This window comes from Thamnophis sirtalis, unplaced genomic scaffold (assembly GCF_051295495.1).
Source record: "Thamnophis sirtalis isolate CommonGarterSnake01/CBP01778 unplaced genomic scaffold, rThaSir2_p1.2 scaffold_7, whole genome shotgun sequence".
Taxonomy (NCBI): Eukaryota; Metazoa; Chordata; class Lepidosauria; order Squamata; family Natricidae; genus Thamnophis; species Thamnophis sirtalis.
Genome location: NW_028261387.1, coordinates 75,027,378 through 75,046,917, shown reverse-complemented (window position 1 = coordinate 75,046,917; position 19,540 = coordinate 75,027,378). Strand labels below are relative to the sequence as shown.

The 19,540-nt window shown below is 35.8% G+C and overlaps 1 protein-coding gene across 4 annotated transcripts in view; it reads left to right on the top strand.

Moving 5' to 3' along the window:
- Positions 1–19,540, top strand: part of SULF2 (sulfatase 2) — a 275,220-nt gene that overhangs the window by 24,304 nt on the left and 231,376 nt on the right. The window lies entirely within an intron of this gene.

Here is a 19,540-nt window from a genome sequence, read left to right as displayed (position 1 = left end):
CGTGTGTCAGAATATTATATGTTCCTTAGAGTAGCATGAACATACTATGCTGTAAGACAAATAGAAATTATATATGTTTCTGGCAGCTTTTAAACCAGCAACCTTCTATATAATTAGCAAAGATTATAGCCACTCTAACTCTACTCATAGCATACCAATACATAGCCACTCTAATCATAGCGTTTAATCACTTTGAAAGTGGATGGCAAATAAATCTAATAAATAAATGGATAAATAAATTTTTTTGATGATTTATCCTGTTAATTAGCTGGCTGTGTAAATTTGGAAAAGCTTCAACTATGGAATGTTCACTTGAATATGGTCATGTATTTGCATGGGAGTAATGGGAGAGCAAATGATGGAATGCAGTTGATAACATGAGCACAGAAATGCCTTGAATATTTGTGCCAAAAATCAGCATGCATGTACACGATGGCAGTATATGTGTGATAATGAATAAAAAAAATAATTTCTTATCATGATAAGAGTGTTGGCAGGGAAATCTTACTATACTTGTTATTTTGTATTAAGACAACTCCATATTGTTAGTTGAGAAGTCAAATAATTTATAATGAAGATTAGATTGTATAATGCAATGAAGAGGGTGAATCTAAAAGAACATCAGTTAAAGATACTTGAGTTTGTTATAAATGATCTGAAATACCATTTGTGATTATGGGAAGGTAGACAACAATTTGCACCAATGGAAGAGCAATCATTCTAAGACAGTGAGAAACAGGAAAACGTCTAAGTGAGTAGGCATCTAGAAATAACACCACATTCCATCAGAAAAGGGAGTATGCACTTAAAGGCAAACTGTTTAACAGTAAATTCCACTAGAGAAGAGAAGATTTACTTAGGGGCCATGTTCATGAATTTGTGCATGCATATAGCACTATGAAAGTCCTATGACCCAGGTTCCTGATTTGTTTTCAAAAGCCTAACCAGTACAAGATCAGCCTGGTGGTGGGATGGTACCTAAGAGTGAATGAATGGGAATTGATCATTGAAACTGTTTAAAACATTTTAATATTTAAATTTTGACCCCTATGAATGAATTAGGACAAAATTTAACAATGAAAACATCATCAAAGCCATCAATACCTTGACCATACCTGTGATGTAATACACTGCTGGAATTATCAATTGGACACAAGCTGAATTGAATAGTTTGGACCAAAAAACAAGAAAACTGATGTCTGTATATGTTATATCCCCATAATAATATTGATAGATTATACCTGCCCTGCAAAAATGAAGGTAGTTGTTTACTTCGAGTCAAACAAATTGTTGAAGACGATGTATGCATCTGCTGATTATGTAAAAGACAGCACTTGGAAAATTTGCACGTTGACAATATTTCCTTCTGACGATAGCAAAAGACCACAGCTTGGATTTGCGGAAATACTATGCGGATACATTACAATATCATGGGTTCTTGGGAAGAACACAATGTGTATGAAGGCCAACACAGGCTAAAGAACTGATAGATGTAACTTCACTTTGTTGTGAATAGGTAATAATAATAATAATATTTTACTATACTGCATTCTGATGTTCAAGCAGAAAGCAAATAAAAGTAACTACTTTAAATTCATTACTAGCCAACTGTGGCATCTGTTCAAATTTTCTTTGGATTCTTGCCTAGGAGCATGTCTATAATGTATGATATATTGCTCTCCCGTGATATAAAATCCAAACAGACCACAGAAGAAGCGAATTATTCCTCTTTTTCCAAATTTGGAGAATTCTATAAAACCATTTATGTATATACAGTGGGTAGACACCTCCATATTTCTTAAATTTTTCAAAGTTCTTAGCTAGCCACACATCTGGCCTGAAATATATTTTTATAAAAACTGCTTAGATATATATGACTTGTATACATAGTCCATCAAATACAGTTGCATTCAGTGCATTACATATTTTTACTTCAGATTTTTTTTTAAGTTACTATGCATTAACATAATAGCTTTATTATTAAAAAACTGAAATAAAAATATGTGATAGTAATTATTACAAGGAGCATGCTTTAAATGAAACTCCTGTAAAGTTTTACACCCACATCTGAAACCTATTTCACTTGACTGGCCTTTTTCAGGGCCAATCCTGAAAGGAGACTTCCCTGATTTACAAATGAAGGACTCTAGCTTTGTGTAGTTTCCATGGATGCTAGACATTCATTTTCATCTGAAGCTAATTTTTAGTTGATGCATTTGTTGGCTGGGATTGTGAGTAAAAGGGGAAGAAAAGGCGCCACGGTTGGGGATGAATTCATTCCCTAGAATTCTACGTAAGTATTTGATCTGATTTTCTCAAAAAGTGTCCCTTCAAATTGTTTCAAACCAGCATCACAGATTATGGATTTGCTGTATCATCTGGTCAGAGGAGGAAGAACATAGGGGAGTTTATCGCAATGTCTCCTGTGTCACCTAGTTTGAAAACCTTTATCTTCCTTATCATTTATGGTTGCAAGGACTGTTATTAGTAGCTCATCGAGAGACACTGAGATTCCTTCTTAATATAGCTGTCTGTTCTATCTATATAAGACTGTTTATTAGACTGCTAAGCTATTTGGCTAATATCAGTTGAGGGCAGAACAATATTGAAAGCAGCAGTAGAAATGGCATATCAATCTTTCCAATATCTGCATAGGGTGCACAGTGATTTTGAATGTATAACTAATCTGAAGACCCATGATGTTCCCCAAGAATTTGTAGGCCTCTCCAGGTTTGAGGCTAAGTATCAGATCTCTTTGAATGAAGAAGATTTGGATTTGATTGGATAGGATTTGATTGGATAGGATTTGATTTGTCAACTTTCCATTATGTGAGAAGCTGCACATAATTGAAATTTAGACCCAACCAATTGATGGCAGCTGAACATTGCTTAGCATGTAATGCAGAGCCTTGATTTTTCAGCAACAAAGTCATTTGTATTCACAAGGATTTTCACTCTTCTTTCATGAAAATGGAAATTTTTATTCCATTAGTGGTATACTGTAGAAGGAATTCAGTTACCAGGTTAGAGATAATGGTGCAACCTTGCCATATACTCCATGGAATATATGGATTCAGCAGCTTCATAAATTTAATGATAAAAGTCTGTGCAGTCTGGTAGAAAGCTCTGTAAGTCATACCAACTGCAAAACTAAAGATAAAAATTTAGCTCTATATAGAAATTCTTCACTGTTTTCAGAGAGATGATCAGTGTTAAAAATTCATAACACCTGTTTAAAGGTCAAATGTTTTCTATGTAGGTGGAGTCTCTGAAAATTAGTTCTTTTGTCTATAATTGAAGTCATTCAGAACCATTTTGGTTCTGCCAGACCAGATAGATTTAACCCTATGTAGATTTCACTGATTGGAATTTCTCATACCTTCTTTTGAAAACCGTCTTTAAAAGGCCCAGTTTGTCCTTTTAGCACTAAAATGGTTTTATTTGCAATGCCAGGGTTCTGAGTAAGTATCCTATTTATATCATTCTGAAGATTATTAACATGTCCAGATGGATGAAATGCCTTGTGTTTCCAGAATTACATCTAATATTTTAAGCAACTTGCATAATGAGGATGCATTGTTTTTTCTGAGTGATTCATAATCAGATTAGTGAAAATAGTGATCAGTTGAGAGTCTTTCTTCCATACTAACTGGTGGCAATGTTAGCTGCTCGGTAGAAGATATTGCAGCTTGGATTTTGCAGTGTTACTTGAAACTAGTATTTATGAGTGTGTTTTTAATCAGTGTTGCCGCTAAAAATCCATTGAAAAAATCTGAATCCTCTCTGTTCTACTCCCTGGTTTGGAAATCAATTTCCTTACATCTTAGAATAAAAGGAGGAAAGCACTCTATTGATTTGATCTACAAATTGTAATTGCTATACAAGATAATCCTCATTTAGTTACCAAAAGTGGAACCAACAACATAGTTGCTAAATGGAAAATAACATGTCTGGAATGGGGTTATGACATTACTTCCCCTTCAGTTATTAACTAAATCACAACATTGCTAAGTTAAGTCTGGGACTTGCCATTTTACTTTTGTATTCTCTAATAATTCTGCTTGTTGGAAGCCAGTTGTGAAGCACAGGAATGGTGTGCACATGACCACTGAATGTTGAACGGTGGTAAAAGGTAGACTGGTTGCAAAGCTGGCTTTTTTTCATCATAGTTTCAAACAAGACAGTAATCTGCAGTACAGTTGTGTTACTTGTTCCTATTATATAACTATTTAAATGATCTATTTCCATTTTTGCATCCTATCATAATTAGTATAATTGGAGGGAATCACACTTTTCCCAGAATTACTTCTATTTCAGAATGGGAATTGAGCTTCTAGGTGAAGAACTTTGATATTGAGAATATCACTGTTGAATGTATGTGCTGAAGCTGGATACATTTGTCTTTCTCATTGCTGCAAATCTGTGAATGCTCGTTTGTGTCAATTCAATAAAATATTCAGTATCGTTTTTAAATACTATTAAATTTTGTATATATTCTTGTGCCACATTTCTTATACTTGGCCATCTTTATTACGAGTTTGCAAGTTTTATTAAACAAATTTGCCTTAGTAATGCATTTGAGTTTTCAATAAGAAGCAAGATTTTGCTTTATAATAATTGTACAAAGCATGCACTGCAAAATTGATAGAAATGTTTATTTTGAAGACTAGTGAATTTCAATTTGTATAATGATTAAAAATATGAAATAGGTACAGATCAAAATATCACTCTAAGTTCATCTGAAACATTAGCATTTGGTATTGACTTGTACCATAATCTCTTCACTATGCTTTCACCTTTTGTAGCATTATTTTCCCTTTTGTTTCCATAGTTGATTTTCCTTTTAACTCTAGCAAAAATAAAAAAATCAGGAGCAGAAGTGTAGATAAGCAATCAACTTACAGAATAGATAATACAGACATCAGAGCTGACTTTTTACCTGACAAAAATTGATTGTGAGTAAGCATCGGATTCCATATTCCTTCCTTACATGTAAAGGGATGGAAAATTTGTGGATTTTGTCTGCAAAATTGCTTACTAAAGATCAGTAGAATTATAGATACACCCACACGCACCTGGTACTAACCTTTATTTTACCATTGTAGAAATAAGGAAACAGTTTGTAGGGTTTTTTTTTTTGTATTTAGGTCACATCACAAACATCATTAATATTACGTAGATTGATTTAATTGGCATCAGACATTCAGCAGAATATGCAGCTTGTGAACATATCAAACAGATGGAGTTTGACACTAAGGGTACAAATAACAACCTCTACACTTTATCATGTCAGCTTTTAATAAACCCCAAAGACCCATTTATTTAGGGTTCCAGCTGGAAGGTAGAGATTAGAGTTTGAGAAAGGTCTTTTGGAGTGGGTGGTTTTATTAATGTCCTGTTCCTTTCACTATATGCATAACACCATGGGGAGATTTTTGCCCTTAAATAATATTTACACCAGTTGAAATGCCTACAGATGACGATTTTGAAAATATGTTTTTATGTGGTACAAAGTAAGCAAGCTGATACAGGATCAGGACAATATTGGGTGTGTTTGCTGCCTTAAGTCATTTTTCAGAATGAAGGCAGGATAGAAATAAATAAAATAAAACAATTAAAATAAATATCCAAACAAAGAACAAATCAAAACCATATCTTCACAAAAGACAATTTCTTTTATCCCTTCTTGTAAATTGGGTTGGAAAGAAGCTCAAAAAACTGAATAGTGATTGTATTGTAATGCTTGCTTGTTTGTTTGTTTTTATTTATTTATGTTTATCATTATTTTTATAATGAAAATATGCAGCAAACATACCTAATATTCCATTCTAATCATATTTTCTCATAATAAGAACCCTTTGAGGTGAGTTGGAGTAAGGGAGTTGGACTGGTCCAAAATCATCCAGCTGGCTTTCAGGCCTAAGTTAGGACTAGAATTTACAGCCTCCTGATTACCACATGCATGGGGTCTAGGTTGTGTACAAAACCACCACCACACCCCAGTCCATGGAAGACAAATTTCCTTCTGAAGCCAGTCCCTGGTGCCATAAAGCTTGGGGACTGCTGTCCCACAGAGTAGGATTTGGATCTAAACTCTTGACTGGAGCTGGGGAAACCCATGGCCCATCGAACTCAGTCTCCCCACTCTTCTCTGGCCAGCGAGGATTCGGACTGGAAGGAGAACTTTCTCCCAGACCAGGACCTGAATTCTCGGGGGATGAGGGGGCTGCTTCCGAGAAACCCGCCTTTATGGGGTTGTTTAAGCAGGTCCATTTCAAGACTATCTTGAACAAGGCTAAGGCCTCGACCCACTTGGGTTCCACTCCACCAGCTCCTGATCCTGCAGACCTTTCTGAAGGGCTCTTCGAGGAGCCAGTGCCAGCACAGGAAATTGTACCTGTCCCAAAAGTATTCCTTAATGTGGTGCAAAAACAATGGGCGCAGCTGGGTACCCTTGCCACCCCTAGTGTCAATGATAAGAAGTTATACACGGTAGATGCAAGTCTGGAGGACTTACTGAAATTGCCTCCAGTGGACCCACCAGTGGCATCGCTCACTTCCTCTTCAGTGCTCCCACCTGATCTCCTGGAGGGACTCAAGGCGGAGGACAAGATAGCAGAGAACACCTGCCATAAGACTCATCAGGCAGCAGCTTGGGTGATTAAAACGTCCACCTCTGGCTGAGATAATTACTCACCAAGATTCCGGCCGGGGATACCAAATTGAGATAGGATGTTAATAAAATCATTGCAGTGACAGAATACACTGCGGACGCCACCTGACTGCTGCTAAGTTTCCGTCCAGGTCTCCAATGTCACCACCCGGTGACTCCTGTGGCTAATACACTGGAACGTGGACATGCGGTCCAAGTGGAAGCTTGTTTCTGCTCCCTGTAAAGGGGACAAGCTATAAACTGCCAACCTATTGAACCTCTATCTCTTGGTTGTTCATGTCTATTTTCTCATTTCTTTCCCAGCTTTCCTACAAGGAAATAGACTTGTGTTTTCCATTACATAAAAATAAGGCTTACTAATTCACGAATAATGAATCTATTGAGGGCAGTTTCTTGCACTTTGGGCAATTTTTTTTAATGTACAGCCCTTGTATTTCACCTTGTTTCAGCATCAAGAAAACTGGTATCTTAACTTTTATTAACTTTTCTTTTCTGAATATTCATAGTAAGTAGATACATTGGCTAGGGATCAAAATTCACACATTCTTTGGGACCATTTCCTTCTGAGTTACTGATTAAAAGGCCTAGTGCCTTCCCCTAGTCAATAGAAAATTGCCATTCTTAAAGCCATTGCTCTCCTTAGGTTGGAATGGAGATGCCCACAGTTAAGATTGGACCATGGGGATTAATGCTGAATTATTGGTTAAAGTGGGTCTCCTTCTAATTTATAATGGCTGATACTTACCACTAATCTGAAATAATCGCATTGAATAAAAATTGAAGACAGTGTGGGTTACCAGCAGAATACATTAGATCCTTGGGGTATCAAGAGTGCCAAAGATATACTCCTATAGAGACTAAATGGCATTGACATTCAGATGGAGATAAATAGCTAGCCACAGAATAATAGGACCTGGTTGACAAAAGGTACCTGAGGAGTGGCTAATTAGCTCTCTCTACTGACATTTCCAAACTAAGGAAAGCTTTCTTCTGTGTTAAGTATAATATACTCCCTTAAACGTTATTGTATTACAGGGAAGATACTCTTAAGAACTCATTGGAGAAATGTGTCTTTCTTTGAACAGGAGATACTGAGACAGCCCAACACATGCTGTGGCTTTTGCAAAAGTATCTGAAAGATGTGTATAGTATTCTACTACTCCTTCAGCCATAGCCTAGGCAAACAGATACCGTATTTTTCAGAGTATAAGACACACTTCCAAGAGAGGGTGAAAATTTGGGTGTGTCTTATACACCGAATGTAGTCCCGTCCACCCGCTGGCCCCCACCCTTTGGCCTCTGCCTCCCAGCAATTTACCTCCTTGCAGCAAAAGGGGAAAATGGGGCTTGAGGCAGCAATAAGTTATGGCAATCCCTGCAGCCTGAAACAGCTGATCATCGGGAGGCCCGTGCTGAAACTGAAATTGAAAGTGAAATGGGCTGTTTTCTGTTTGTTGCAAGGAAGCAAATTGCTGGGAGGCAGAGGCAGATGGTTTTCCCCTTTTTTCCTCCCCAACATCTAGGTGCGTCTTATACTCCGAGAAATATGGTAATTACTGTATGGCTATTATTTTGGGGGTGTTAAACCTTCATTCATTCAGATAGTAGCAAAATAACTTGTAGTGGCAGTGAAAATGAGGTATCAATTACTGTCATGATTATAATTTAGTTTATGTATTAACCACTGTAATGTTTTATGTAATTTTGTATGATATTTGCAGTTTTGGGTTACATCTTATATTTCTGGCCTTTGCTATAAGAATAAACATTTATTCTATATTCTGGAACACATTTTATTTTGGTAACTAACATATGCTTTTTCATTTGAATCTTTGTTACATAATAAATAAATTGTTTATTGCTACAAATAAAACAATAACTACAAAATAAATTTCCTCAGCTGAGCTCATAATTAATCAATGTATCTCTGAAATTATAATTAAAGACAATGGGAAAACCCCACAATTGCTTAAAGAATGTTCAGCGAAACACATTCATTTTTTTATTTCTTGATTTATTGTATATATAAAGTAAAGGTAAAGGTTCCCCTTGCACATATGTATTAGTCGTTCCTGACTCTAGGGGGCGGTGCTCATCTCTGTTTCAAAGCTGAAGAGCCAGTGCTGTCCAAAGACGTCTCCGTGGTCATGTGGCCGGCATGACAAAACACTGAAAGCGCACGGAACACTGTTACCTTCCCACCAAAGGTGGTCCCTATTTTTCTACTTGCATTTTTTATGTGCTTTCGAGCTGCTTGGTTGGCAGAAGCTGAGACAAGCAATAGGAGCTCACCCCGTCACGTGGCACTAAGGATTCGAACTGCCGAACTGCTGACCATTTGATTGACAAGCTTAGTGTCTTAGTCACGCATCCCCTTTTTATTGGTTATAGCTGCCCATTTTATTTGTACATGACACTAGTCAACTTATAATAAAATAAATAAAAATGCAAAGTACATAATATAAAACAAAAATAAAACACAGAGTAGACAGACTTGATTTAACCTATCACCCATGCAACCAAAAAATGGGCTTTAATTCATTGCCAGAGCCCCAGGCTCAAGCACAAAGCCAGGTTTTCAACACCTTTTGAAAAGCCAACAAGGATGAGGCCAATCTATTTCAGGGGGAATCATGTTCGAAAGTGTTGGGTGCCACAGCGGTAAAGGTTCTCCTTCTGGGTCTTCCAGGTGAACTTCCTGTTGGCGGTATATGGAGCATGCCTTTCCTGCCTGATTAGATAAAACAGGTAGAAATAACTGCATAGAGATGGTCCTGTGTCATAAAGGGCTTTAAAGGCGACAACAATCATCTTGAATTGCACCCAGAACCACATTGGAAGCCAGTACATCTTGGGCAGCTGTGCCCATGTGCTGAATAACTGGCAACAGTAACTGCCTGTGCCACAATATTTTGTGCCAGTTGAATTTTCAAACATTCTTCAGGGACAACCCCACTTAAGCCACGGTGATGCAGTGGTTAGAGTGCAGTACTGCAGTCTACTTGTGCTGCCTGCTGGCTGCCTGCAATTTGGCAGTTCAAATCTCACCAGGCTCAATATTGACTCAGCCTTCCATCCTTCTGAGGTGGGTAAAATGAGGACCCAGATTATTGGGGGCAATATGCTGACTCTCTAAACCGCTTAGAGAGGGCTGTAAAGCACGGTAAAGTGGTATATAAGTCTAAGTGCTATTGCTAGTGCTAAAGCATATTGCAGTAGATCAATCTCACAGTCACAACACATGGAGTGAGCTACCTGGTTAAGGAACAGGTGTACCTGACACATGGCCCTAAGCTGGGCAAAGACTCTCCTAACTATGACAGTTCAAGCTATGGGAAGGACCCCCAGATTGTACATTGGGTCTGTCTGGGGCAGTGCCAGAACCAAAGATGAAAGTTTCCCAGAACTAGGAAACTCCTTGGTCTTGCTTAGTTTGAACTGAAACCTGTTGATCCTCATCCATGGCGCTACAGTCTTCAGGCACTGAGGAGGAATCCCCAAAGCATCATCAGGCAGCCTGGAGTATTTTACTTCAAACCATCAGATATCCTTAACCAGTGGCTTTATGTAGATGTTAAATAGGAGATGTTCTCACTCATTATAGAATAGTATCCATAACGACAAATATTAGCTGCCTTCAGCAAAGTTTCTTTTCTAAATTATCAGTGCTTTAAAAGTTTAATGATCTAATGTTCATAATAATTTCGAATTATATTTAACCAATCTGAGGCAACATTATAAACGTTTTGTTTTTTAAGAGTATTGAACTGAGATTTGCCAGTGAGATGTACTAATGATCCACAAATCATATAGGTTTTGGTCAAATGCACCTAGAGTACTGAATTTAGAAGAAACATATTCTGTATGTTTCTAGCAAAGGTTCATTATACATGGGATTGATTGGTCGATCTCTACAGCATCTTCCATGCCCAAAGGAGCAATTCAACATTTAAAAGGCACTTTTTGTAAATGATCCATAAACACAATTCATTAGATAAATTGAAAATGCAGTTATAACTACACTAAGCAGACATCCTGAAATATTTGCTGGGGGGGGGGGAGGCAGAAAGAGAGACTACACATGAAAGACTAAAATCAATCATAAATAATCATTGCATCAAAATTCTTTGAATGCAGTAATTCTGAACCATGTTTTCAGTAACACTACAGATAACTCTTGAAAAATTCAGTTAAATCAGATTATATTTTCAGCATTAGAACCATTTGAAGTATTTTAATTGTTGCATTGTTTTATTGATATACTGTATACATCAACAAAATATAAAACATAAAATAGACATATTACTATTGACTATTACATCAATTTCAATATAACAGGGTGATAATATCCCTTTATTTATTTATCAGCATAAATATAACATATGTATGTATGTATGTATGTATGTATGTATGTATGTACGTAGGTACGTACGTACATACATATACATATACATATACATATACATATACATATACATATACATATACATATACATATACATATACATATACATATACATATACATATACATATACATATACATATACATATACATATACATATACATATACATATACATATACATATACATATACATATACATATACATATACATATACATATACATATATATATATATATATATATATATATATATATATATATATCCCCACAATATGAATAAATCGCCCTAGTCAATAAACGAGTCCCAGCCACAAAAACCAACACAGGACTCAGAACAACACAGGACACCATCACCAATCACCCTCACCAAACATCAATTCCATCAACCAATCAAGATGTGACAACACAGCCAACCAATCCGTTTAAAGCAACAAAGCCAACATTCCACACCCACCCACCTATATTTATAGAAAAACTGCAGCTCCGATCACGCTTTGCTCACACAAGCACGAAGCCAAAGGTACCAATACATACATATACACATACGCCCCCGCGCGCGTGCACGCACACACACACACACACACACACACACATATATATATGTAGATTTTCAAGGGTGTAGGTATGCTGGTCTTGTTGTATTCAGGTCTTTTCCCATGTAAGATTGAGATTGTCTTGGCAACGTTTTGGCGAGGTCCCACTCACCATCTTCAGGCTGGTATTTTCAGCTTTGTGCTTGTGCGAGTAAAGCGTGGTTGCAGCTGCCGTCCCTCTATAAATCTTGGTGGGGGTGTGTATGGAGTGCTGGCTTTGTTGCTGTAAGTGGGTTGATTGGCTGTGTAGTTGCATCCTGATTGGTAGATGGAGTTGATGTTTGTAGATTGGTCAGCTGTTTCATACCTTGTGTGGTTGATGTGTTGGCTGTGTGTCCATTGTTCTTTTGTGTTGTAACGACCTGGGTGGTGGGTGGGGCTTGTTTGTTGACTAGGGGTGGTTTCCAGATGTCTGGTAGGTGGGAGATATCGTCACGTTTATTCTTGTTGTGGGTGTGTTTTTTTATTTTGATGACTTCCATAATGCTCTTGTTGAAGTGTTTAGTTTTGGAGATTAATTTGGTTCCTTCAAAATCAATTTCATGTCCTGTTGCTTTAAGGTGCTGGAAAAGGGAGGAAGTTTTTTTCTTTTTTTCTGACTGCGTTCTTGTGTTCTGCGATGCATGCATTTATTCTCCTATTAGTTTGTCCAATGTATGTGGCATCTACAAAATCTCCTAATCTACAAAAAACCCAATGGCTTCCTAGGACACACCATCTACCGGAAAAAAACACACACCAACCGCTACTTAAACTCACAATCCCATCACCACTCTGCACAGATCAACTCTGTAGCCAAGACCCTCATCTCCAGAACCAAACGCCTAGCCAACAAAGACCATCTGAAAACTGAATTACACACTCTCACAAATGTATTAATCTCCAACGGATTCCTAAGAAAAACAATTACTAACCTAAACCAAAAGGAGACACCCCCTCAAGAACTGAGACACCAATAGCCAACATCTTAAGAAACCCCAAAGACAAGATCCAGCTAGAAAACCAAGGAGTCTACAAAATACCATGTAAAATCTGCCCTGCCACATACATTGGACAAACCAATAGGAGAATAAATGCACTAAAGAATGAGTATCTATTGAAATTGACGTAATTTCTCTACATGATTTCCAGATCAGTTATTATATTCTGTGGAAGAATCAAATAATTGGCCTGATACACTCTAAACCTATCTGTAAGATTTAAAAACATAGTTAGCAACATCACAGTATGCAAGAGAATCAGCTGGAAGAACTGCTGAAGAGAGAAAAAGAATGAAAAAGAGAGAGAATGCTGGGAGTGGAAGGAAAGAATGTAAGCTTGATGCAGGTAAGGCCACAGATGAAATAGAGACTGTGGTTGGAAGAGAGAGCAGAGCAGTGGTGGGATTCAAAATTTTTATTACCGGTTCTGTAGGTATAGCATGGCTTGGTGGGCATGGCAGGGGAAGGATACTGCAAAATCCCCATTTCCTCCCCACTCCAGGGGAAGGTTACTGCAAAATCCTCATTTCCTCCTAATCAGCTGGGACTCGGGACAGAGAATAGATGGGGGCAGGGGCAGTCAGAGGTAGTATTTACTGGTTCTCCGAACTACTCAAAATTTCCGCTACCAATTCTCCAGAACAGGTCAGACTCTGCTGAATACCACCACTGGAGCAGAAGTAAAGAATTAATGGGAGTGAGTGGGAAAAAGAATGAGTATTTGTGACAGGGATGCTTAGAGAAAGGATGTTATATAGCAAAGATACAAAGTGCTGGACAAACAGTGGAGAAAACCATAGGAAATATGGGTGAGCCTATTTTTTTTTAATCATAGTTACATTAAATGAGTGTTCTTAGCTGCTGTGTTATTTTACATTATTTTAGTGGTTTGAATGTTGGTGGTTTAGTATGTTTTTTATTCTGATTTTAACTGTTAGCTGACCAGAGGCATTCATATGAGATTGACAGCCACACATTAAATAAATATAGTAATAGGAGAAAAGGAGGAGATTGAGTTTTTATTGATATAATTCCCAAAGTGGACAATTTTCAATACACCAAACTCTGGAAACCCCACTACCAGGATTGTGAAAAGCAAAAAATTGTTTACCTCACAAGACTACCCTTCTCCTGTCCTTCGCTTTGCCTGTTATCAGATGTAGCTCCCTTTCCTGAAGGAAACTCCAGCAACACGTATCGCCTCACTGGAAGCAATTTCCTATTCCCGCTGGAGGTTTACATTTCTTTTTGTTAGCCAGACCTTCATTCTACCAAGGGCAACATTATTATTTTACAATTAGTTTCCAATTTGTTTTCATAACAGCTATGTTGGGAAGAAAAAGCAACATTATGTCTGCATCTTGCCTGCCAAAATCTATGTGTCTTTGGTATTAATTTGTATTACAAAACAAGGAAGGTAGAAGAAAAGCTGTAAAAAGAAATACCCTCCACTAAACAAATGGTTTCCTTCCTCCCCAGGAGATAGATCAATAGCCAAGAAAAAAAAGGACAATTTAAAAAAAAATTAAAGGAAGAAGCTTAAGTCATGTAAATTAGGATGGAGGAGAACAGACAGAAAGCTTCTCATTGGCATGCAACAACTTCTTCAGAGCCCCCATGGTTCATTAGCTAATTTCTATTAAAACATAGAGCTTCAGAATAATAATAAAAAAAGGCAGTGGCTCTTTTCTAAAGGTTTGTCACCACCGAAATAAACATCTCCCTGTTCCCAGGACACCAGAAGACAAAAAATTAACCAGAGGTTAACTGGGTCATTAGCTAAAGCACAATATAGGTCACTACAGTTTTGATTTAGTTTGCCTTCACCCAAAGAATTAAATGCAGCAACCAGTTCTCACAGCAGGGCAGCAAGTAACTTATCAGCATGTTAATGTCTCTTGGATACCATGCATCAGATCTGTCAGGATGATACGTGCTTCCTATTTTATAATTGTTTTGATGCCATATCTGGTATGCACAGTAAGAAAAAAAAAGTCCTGCATGACAATTGCACAATATTGTGTTTTTAATATTAGATGTATTTTATAAATGGTAAGCCTCCTTAGTGAATTTCAGAAAATACATGTTTGTATGCTTGCCTTTTGTCCTAAATGTAGGAAATACAGCTTTTTTTAAAAAATGTTTAGATCTGCAGGCATGAGCAAACTGTAGTTCATCCAGGAAATCTGTTTCATCACATGTGGGAAGCTATGGTTATTGGACTGCAACTACCAAAGATTCAAAATCACAGAACGAGACCTTGACTTATTCTGAATTTGATAACTTAATTTCATTTGAATGAAACTGAAAACCATGGCTGGATTGCTTGTGCTACAAAGGACAAAATAAAGGCTTCTCTTGAGAATGGTTTCTCCTCCCCAACTCAAAGCAGGGATTCTTTTGGACCTTGTAATGGGATTAGGTATAAGACTCCTTGCTGTATTTGTTTCTTGTAGATTTTTGGATGAAATACATCAAAATTAGCTAGGAACATTTTTTTTCTTATTGATACACAACTCCACTCATCTGAAGATCCCGAAGTTGTAGAAGGATGTTATAGGAAGTAACTATATATAAATTCTGTCTTTGCATAATGTTTATAAATTAAAAATTACAGTGCACTGCAATCCACACATGGCTTATTAATTGCAGCCTTATATTGCAACTGTGAGATTAAAATCTTCCAGCTAAAAATAATGTTGTAATGTTTAACTCTCTCTTAATTTCCCCAGTTATCATTGTTAGAGATATTAAACACCCAAATCCAAGCTAATTTTACATTTTTTTTAAAAGAAAAATTATGGCTTGCGGCAGATTTTAAAATGGGAGTTCCTAGCAGTTTGTGGTCTGCCAAATCCCATTGCCTGCAGTGCAGCTAATTCTTCCCCAGCTCCTACCCCTGTTCCAGTTTATGAGCTTATTCTGTCAGGGTCTGTTAGTTTTGGTATTGTTAGAGGTTTAACAGGATTTCATACTTGCTAGTGGTCCTCTTGGGTCTCCTTTCCTCTTTTCACCTCCAAATGTGTATGGAGAGGTAGGGAGTCTAACGAAGAAGACTGCAATTACAGATTGTAATTCCTTTATACATGTTTCTGGTGCTGGTTTTAGTGATGGAGAACTTTCATATGTTCAGTCCTTATCTAGACTCATACAGAACAGCCACTCTTTAACTTTTAAAGTAAAGTATATTACAACTAGTTGGTTGAATTGAAGGAGACACCTTCTTCCCACAACACATAATTTTAATGCAAAATGTGTAAAATCTTGCCAATTTTATTTTCTTTCAAACAAAATAAGTGGTAGGATTTTACAATCTGAAGTGAGGTGTGGAGTGTTGAGCCATTATTTATTTAACCTTTGTCATCATAGGGATGTCTAGGAGAAATAAAAGGGTTCTATGACGGGACAGTGGATTTAAAATTGCATTATTCCCTGTTTCATAGACAATTGAAGACAGAAATATCACTAATAGTATGTCTGTGGGGCCTTCTGTTTGTATAAATAGGATGCCTTGAAGAGGGATTTGCACATCACACTAATCCTTTGGAAAGGCCTGGTTGAGCTGGAGAATATAGCCTTATTTTGTTGCATAATAGAGTAGAGACTTTTTTTTTTAACCAATCTATGTGGCAGACCTAATAAAAGGACAGGGGAGATAAATTTCAAATTAGACAATGCCCATGAAACATCAACATTGCAATATTGTGCTTTTGTATATAAATTTTGGGTTGTGTACTGTACATTGCCAGTTTTAGTTGGATCAGGACCAGAATGCCAATAAAATTATGGCAAGTTTTTGGTATGAGGAGAAATAGTAATTCCTATGGACTAAATGTTACCTTCCCAATACACTATGTAGATTTCCAGAGAAGTAATCATGTAACTTCTCTGCATAAAAATATAGAATTTTTGTGGTATATATTCGTTTTTAAAGTAGTACCAAACTATTTTTATAAATGTATGTTACCTGCAAAATTAGTGATTAGTATGACTACAAATCTCTTAAAATACTTCAGGTGCCAAAATATAGTCACATCAACATTATCTGGGTTAAACATTCCAGTCATAGAGTCAATTCATTAGAAGTTGGATTTTTGCTTAATCAGATTGCTGCCCCGACAAATGCAAAGTTTGTATTTTGGAAAAACACACACTTGGCAATTTTACTAATGAAGTGATGAAGGTGAGTCACAACTAACATTGCAGTATGCATACCTAATAATTTTTTCCCCTTTGTAGAGGAGGATTTGTTATAATATTTGAAGCGATATTATGTTTATGCAGAATGCAGATATAATTATATACCTGACTGCTAAGAAAAATACCTCACCCTTAAAGAAATTCGGTTTAATAATGTGAAGGTAGAAGCCAATATGCCTCTGTTTTATTGTACTTTTTATGTTTGCTTTCTTCTTTTTTTTTGCAAGAAATTTTTATTTTTATTAAACAAATAACACACACACACACAAAAATCATAATCTTACATTACATCTTGTAGAAAGTGTGTCAATTGGTTACAATTAGCTTTCGTGCATCACTTCCACAATATTTCTTATATTCATATCAAATGTCTAAGATTCTTAATGAGTCTTACTATCAACATAGCATAGTTCTCATTTGACTGGAATTGTTTTAGTGTCCTTTTGCTTAAAATAATCCATTGTTAAAAACACAACCACCTGATGGCATTTCATTAATTATTACAAAATCATCCAATAACCTTAAACCTTTATAATATATTCTAAACAAAAATTAATTGACAAAGTTGCTAAGCCCCTTTCCCCCCCCCCAAGTCACTGTTTACAATTTGTGTCCAGGTTTCTTTTGTTATGGTAGTACCTATATATATCATTAACTGTATCCCTTATCCTTATCATTCCAATATTAGTTGTTATAATTAATATTGGTTAACAAAAAATCCTTTACTGTTTATATCCATTTTCTTCTCATCAAACCAACATATATGTGTACCTTATTGCCCTTATCAATTATTTATTTAACATAACAATCTATAAGTTACTAAATTACTATGTACTAATTATAAAACTTAGTTAATTTTTTGTGATCTACTTTCATATATCCAATAACATTACACCTTTATAACATATTCAAAATAAAAATTAATTAACTAAATTTCTAAACCTTTTTTTCCAAATCATTGTTTACAATTTATATCCAAATTCCTTTTGTTAAACTAGTACATATATATATCATTAACTACATCTCTTATCATTTCATTATTATTGTTGTTGTCAATATTGTTATTGTCAATATTTGTTAAAATCATTTACGAAGATCCTTTACTGTTTATATCACTTCCTTCTCATCAAGCCAACATATGTCATTATCAATTATTTATTTAACATTACAATCTAAAAGTTACTAAATTACTACTTACTAATTATAAGATTTAGTTCATTTTTTGTTATCGACTTTGAAATATCCAATAACATTTCACCTTTATAACATATTCAAAATAAGGATTAATTTAAAAAAAATTTAGGCCTTTTTTTTCCAAGTCACTCTTTACAATTTATATCTAAATTCCTTATATTAAACCAGTACATATATATTATTAACTATATCTTTTATCATTTCATTATTATTGTTATCATTAATATTTGTTAACGAAATCATTTATTACTTATATACAGCTTCCTCACCTCCAACCAACATAGACATATACCTTGTTCCCATTATCAACTGTTTATTTAACAAAGCAATCTAAAAATTACTAAATTCCTACTTATTAATCATCAAACTTAGCTATTTTTTATTATTAATTTTCATATATCAACTTGTGTCCTTCCAGAAGGCATATAGTCTTATTTCTTTTGCCATTTGTGGAGTTAATCTTCTGTTTATTTCCTTGGTAAAGTTTTTATGGACATCTCTCCGCACCTTGTTGCTTGTTGGATCTCTCACGTAATCTCGACGCCCTTTTGCTACTTTAATTAATTTACCTTTGATTATCAATCCTGCTTCTGATAGAATTTTTCTCTTTAAAACCATCATTTTTTCTCTTTTTTCTTCTTTTGTGCTTTGAAATTTGGGCTAGAGCTCTGGACCATCAAATTCCCTTTTCCATACACCGATTTTTTCGCTTTCAACCACTTTCACTTCAGAAATCAAATCATTACTTTTCTTATCTTTGTATTCATTTTTCTCTTCAGTTTTTGGGGCTCCATCTCCATCCTTTTTTTCTAATATAAACTTTATCTTCTTCTTAATTCTCCCAGTTACTACCTCCAATAAGTTTTGAATTGCATCCCAAATCTTTTGCAAGATTAAAGTTTCCTCTTCTGAAAATTACTGCCATATATATATATATATATATATATATATATATATATATATATATATATATATATATATATATATATATATATATACACACACACACACACACACACACACACACACACACACACACACACACACACACACACACACACACATATATATATATATATATATATATATATATATATATATATATATATACACACACACACACACACACATATAAAGTCACAACCCCTGGTATGCCCAAATATGGGAGGAAGGTCACACTTCCACTCTCTGTCTTCGGCTCGTCACAAGAGACCATCCAGACAGAAACCCAATATTTTTTACTGTTGCCTTTTTTGTTACATTTGTTATATTTATGCTGATAAATAAATAAAGGGAGACTAGTATAGATCTATTTCAAGCTATTTAGCTCTCATCAGCTAGCCATACCCTATGTTGGGAATCGAACCTGTGCTCTATTGCCTCTCAGGCAGATGTGTTAACATAGGGTATGGCTAGCTGATGAGAGCTAAGATATATATATATCTTAAACACAAAATCATTTGTAATCTTCACAAGAAAGAGGTTCCGTTTTTTT